Below are 5,000 nucleotides of genomic sequence, written 5' to 3' on the forward strand. Positions count from 1 at the left end.
ACCTTAACCTAACCTATATTGCGCCTTAACCTAACCCATATTGTACCTTAACCTAACCTATATTGCGCCTTAACCTAACCTATATTGCGCCTTAACCTAACCTATATTGCGCCTTAACCTAACCTATATTGCGCCTTAACCTAACCTATATTGCGCCTTAACCTAACCTATATTGCGCCTTAACCTAACCTATATTGCGCCTTAACCTAACCTATATTGCGCCTTAACCTAACCCACGTTGCGCCTTAACCTAACCCACGTTGCGCCTTAACCCAACCCACGTTGCGCCTTAACCTAACCCACGTTGCGCCTTAACCCAACCCACGTTGCGCCTTAACCCAACACACGTTGGGCCTTAACCTGCTCTGTAATTGTCATACGACGCGTTAAATTAGTGTAGTGTTGCCTAACTGCAACCCCCGCAATATAGTTTGCTACTCGCACTGCCCGGTCCCCAGAGTATCGCTTCATGTTAAACACCTTGCAGCTATACACTGTAATGCGGACGGCAGCAGGACGTACATGCTCAATGCCCTTCGCAGTTGTTCATTGGCATTCGCATGGCGAAGCACAGCCTACGTTGTGGTACGGCTTGTGTCAACTGTCCGCTGATGTTGTACGTCCAAATCACACACTGTACTGCACATTGGTCCTCATGTACTGAATGATACATCGTGGTACATGTGTGACCGTACCACGACTGCGCCAACAACGGCGAACCATACGGTCCAAATATTGTGCACTCAGCTACGTGTCGTCTCCCTATAAGAGCTGGATTGCAGTATGGTATGCCGTGGATGGCGATCACCATGAGCCGTCTGTTGATGTAGTGGCGCGTGTTGTCAGACGTAGTCGTCTCTTCTCACACACCGTGATAGCATGGTGCACTGCGTTCCACATCTGCGACATGCGACAGAGGCCGGTTGACAGTCGTTCGCGCAATGGACATCGCATACGTACGGGGGCCACCTTCCACGTGTTCGCGAAGCGTGCACATGTTGTTGCGTGTATGTGGGCAGACATAGTGTGTCGTGACACCTGACACAGGCATGCAACAATCGTTGAATTTGCAAATGGCGATGCACGTCTACGTTTGCTGGTGACGTTACGCAAATGAAGAACTGGTAAACCGTTGTGGTGCGGTTGTTCTCGCTAGAGGTGAATCAGTGATGGCGACGATCGGTTGAGCTACCAACCGGTTGTTTCAGCGATACCCACCATGCCCACGAACGTGAATGGCATGTGGGTGTGAAGCGATACGCGGCGGTGGCTGGGTGGGACCGTCCCCGGCCGGTGAGGGGGGGCCTCCCGGCGTGCTGGCCGCGCGGTGCGTGGGCGCACGCGCTACAGCCGGCTGGTGGGGGCGGCCAGTGGCAGGCGCGCCGGCCGACGGAGGCGGCAGGCGGCGCAGCTGCGCGCCGGCGCACCCTGCACGCGGCGCCGTGCGGCCAAAGTAGGTCCTCGCGGGCCCGGTGCGAAGCGCGGTGGACATCTGCAGTGTGCTGGTCCGATTGAGGACTGTGTGCGCTGAGGATGCGCCGCCGCCCGGCGCTCGGCGCCGCGACGCCGTCTGCTGCTCGGTCGCCTCTGCGGTTCTCGCAGGTGGATTGTATCGCAGCTGTGCGGACGTGTTGGCGCGTGCGCTGTGCTGGGAGAGTTCGCTTCGGCACCCAAGTGGGGCTTTTGTCCTTCTGTGGCGCTGGCGTTGGAGCTGCCGGCCACCGTAGGTGGCGCGTGTTGTCTCCCGCCGGCAATGCCACGACAGCACGCTCCCGGGCCTCTGTCGGCAGCGGCAAGCTCAGTTGGGAGCACGGGTGGTCGCACCTAAAGCGTCTACTCGCCAAACTCCGGGCGATTGCGCCTCTCTCGAACCCGACCAAGTACTTAGGACGGCGCTGCGCGCCGCCGGGACCTGAGAGGGTTTCGAGGTGTATTGTGCAGGGGAGCTCAGCCTCCTCCTGTTTGCAGAATAATTGAGCGGACGCTTGCGTGTTCGCGCGGGCTCCCGGGACACACTCCCGGGCGGCCGGCTGCTCAGCTCTAGTTGACGCAGCTCCCTGGTTGATCCTGCCAGTAGTCATATGCTTGTCTCAAAGATTAAGCCATGCATGTCTCAGTACAAGCCGCATTAAGGTGAAACCGCGAATGGCTCATTAAATCAGTTATGGTTCCTTAGATCGTACCCACGTTACTTGGATAACTGTGGTAATTCTAGAGCTAATACATGCAAACAGAGTCCCGACCAGAGATGGAAGGGACGCTTTTATTAGATCAAAACCAATCGGTCGGCTCGTCCGGTCCGTTTGCCTTGGTGACTCTGAATAACTTTGGGCTGATCGCACGGTCCTCGTACCGGCGACGCATCTTTCAAATGTCTGCCTTATCAACTGTCGATGGTAGGTTCTGCGCCTACCATGGTTGTAACGGGTAACGGGGAATCAGGGTTCGATTCCGGAGAGGGAGCCTGAGAAACGGCTACCACATCCAAGGAAGGCAGCAGGCGCGCAAATTACCCACTCCCGGCACGGGGAGGTAGTGACGAAAAATAACGATACGGGACTCATCCGAGGCCCCGTAATCGGAATGAGTACACTTTAAATCCTTTAACGAGTATCTATTGGAGGGCAAGTCTGGTGCCAGCAGCCGCGGTAATTCCAGCTCCAATAGCGTATATTAAAGTTGTTGCGGTTAAAAAGCTCGTAGTTGGATTTGTGTCCCACGCTGTTGGTTCACCGCCCGTCGGTGTTTAACTGGCATGTATCGTGGGACGTCCTGCCGGTGGGGCGAGTCGAAGGCGTGCGACGCGCCTCGTGCGTGCTCGTGCGTCCCGAGGCGGACCCCGTTGCAATCCTACCAGGGTGCTCTTGAGTGAGTGTCTCGGTGGGCCGGCACGTTTACTTTGAACAAATTAGAGTGCTTAAAGCAGGCAAGCCCGCCTGAATACTGTGTGCATGGAATAATGGAATAGGACCTCGGTTCTATTTTGTTGGTTTTCGGAACCCGAGGTAATGATTAATAGGGACAGGCGGGGGCATTCGTATTGCGACGTTAGAGGTGAAATTCTTGGATCGTCGCAAGACGAACAGAAGCGAAAGCATTTGCCAAGTATGTTTTCATTAATCAAGAACGAAAGTTAGAGGTTCGAAGGCGATCAGATACCGCCCTAGTTCTAACCATAAACGATGCCAGCCAGCGATCCGCCGCAGTTCCTCCGATGACTCGGCGGGCAGCCTCCGGGAAACCAAAGCTTTTGGGTTCCGGGGGAAGTATGGTTGCAAAGCTGAAACTTAAAGGAATTGACGGAAGGGCACCACCAGGAGTGGAGCCTGCGGCTTAATTTGACTCAACACGGGAAACCTCACCAGGCCCGGACACCGGAAGGATTGACAGATTGATAGCTCTTTCTTGATTCGGTGGGTGGTGGTGCATGGCCGTTCTTAGTTGGTGGAGCGATTTGTCTGGTTAATTCCGATAACGAACGAGACTCTAGCCTGCTAACTAGTCGCGTGACATCCTTCGTGCTGTCAGCGATTACTTTTCTTCTTAGAGGGACAGGCGGCTTCTAGCCGCACGAGATTGAGCAATAACAGGTCTGTGATGCCCTTAGATGTTCTGGGCCGCACGCGCGCTACACTGAAGGAATCAGCGTGTCTTCCTAGGCCGAAAGGTCGGGGTAACCCGCTGAACCTCCTTCGTGCTAGGGATTGGGGCTTGCAGTTGTTCCCCATGAACGAGGAATTCCCAGTAAGCGCGAGTCATAAGCTCGCGTTGATTACGTCCCTGCCCTTTGTACACACCGCCCGTCGCTACTACCGATTGAATGATTTAGTGAGGTCTTCGGACTGGTACGCGGCATTGACTCTGTCGTTGCCGATGCTACCGGAAAGATGACCAAACTTGATCATTTAGAGGAAGTAAAAGTCGTAACAAGGTTTCCGTAGGTGAACCTGCGGAAGGATCATTACCGACTAGACTGCATGTCTTTCGATGTGCGTGTCGTGTCGCGCAACACGCTACCTGTACGGCTCGCAGTAGCCGTGCGCCGCGTGCGGAACCACGCGTGCTTCTCAAAACTAACGCCAATGTTGTGTGGTACGAGCGCTGAAGCGCTGGAGCGGCTGGCCTGCGGCACCTGGCGCCTGGCGCCGGTTTTGAATGACTTTCGCCCGACTGCCTGTCCGCTCCGGTGTGGAGCCGTACGACGCCCATCGGCCGTGAGGCCGTTGGACACAGAACGCTTGAACAGGGGCCGCCACACGCCTACGTCCCGCCTATGCAACTGTCTTGAAAGAGACAGTGGAAACTAAGAAAAGATCACCCAGGACGGTGGATCACTCGGCTCGTGGGTCGATGAAGAACGCAGCAAATTGCGCGTCGACATGTGAACTGCAGGACACATGAACATCGACGTTTCGAACGCACATTGCGGTCCATGGATTCCGTTCCCGGGCCACGTCTGGCTGAGGGTCGGCTACGTATACTGAAGCGCGCGGCGTTTGCCCCGCTTCGCAGACCTGGGAGCGTCGCGGCCGCCTGTGGGGCCGGCCGCGCCTCCTTAAACGTGCGATGCGCGCCCGTCGCCTGGCGGTTCGCATACCGGTACTTACTCGGTAGCGTGCACAGCCGGCTGGCGGTGTGGCGTGCGACACCTCGTACAACGACCTCAGAGCAGGCGAGACTACCCGCTGAATTTAAGCATATTACTAAGCGGAGGAAAAGAAACTAACAAGGATTCCCCCAGTAGCGGCGAGCGAACAGGGAAGAGTCCAGCACCGAACCCCGCAGGCTGCCGCCTGTCGTGGCATGTGGTGTTTGGGAGGGTCCACTACCCCGACGCCTCGCGCCGAGCCCAAGTCCAACTTGAATGAGGCCACGGCCCGTAGAGGGTGCCAGGCCCGTAGCGGCCGGTGCGAGCGTCGGCGGGACCTCTCCTTCGAGTCGGGTTGCTTGAGAGTGCAGCTCCAAGTGGGTGGTAAACTCCATCTGAGACTAAATATGAC

The 5,000-nt window shown here is 56.3% G+C and overlaps 3 non-coding genes across 3 annotated transcripts in view; all 3 read left to right on the forward strand.

Annotated features, from left to right (window-relative positions):
- The first annotated feature begins 2,054 nt into the window (after nucleotides 1-2,054).
- Nucleotides 2,055-3,964, forward strand: LOC126433742 (small subunit ribosomal RNA). The gene has a single exon (XR_007578720.1). It is a non-coding gene; the product is annotated as a small subunit ribosomal RNA (ribosomal RNA).
- A 351-nt stretch (nucleotides 3,965-4,315) lies between these two features.
- Nucleotides 4,316-4,470, forward strand: LOC126433801 (5.8S ribosomal RNA). Its single transcript, XR_007578754.1, has one exon. It is a non-coding gene; the product is annotated as a 5.8S ribosomal RNA (ribosomal RNA).
- A 188-nt stretch (nucleotides 4,471-4,658) lies between these two features.
- LOC126433777 (large subunit ribosomal RNA) overlaps nucleotides 4,659-5,000 on the forward strand; it is a 4,178-nt gene continuing 3,836 nt past the window's right edge. Inside the window, exon 1 of the ribosomal RNA XR_007578749.1 lies at nucleotides 4,659-5,000. This exon is cut by the window's right edge and continues 3,836 nt beyond it. This is a non-coding gene — a ribosomal RNA (large subunit ribosomal RNA).

The sequence above is a fragment of the Schistocerca serialis genome, unplaced genomic scaffold (genome assembly GCF_023864345.2).
Source record: "Schistocerca serialis cubense isolate TAMUIC-IGC-003099 unplaced genomic scaffold, iqSchSeri2.2 HiC_scaffold_1173, whole genome shotgun sequence".
Classification (NCBI taxonomy): Eukaryota; Metazoa; Arthropoda; class Insecta; order Orthoptera; family Acrididae; genus Schistocerca; species Schistocerca serialis.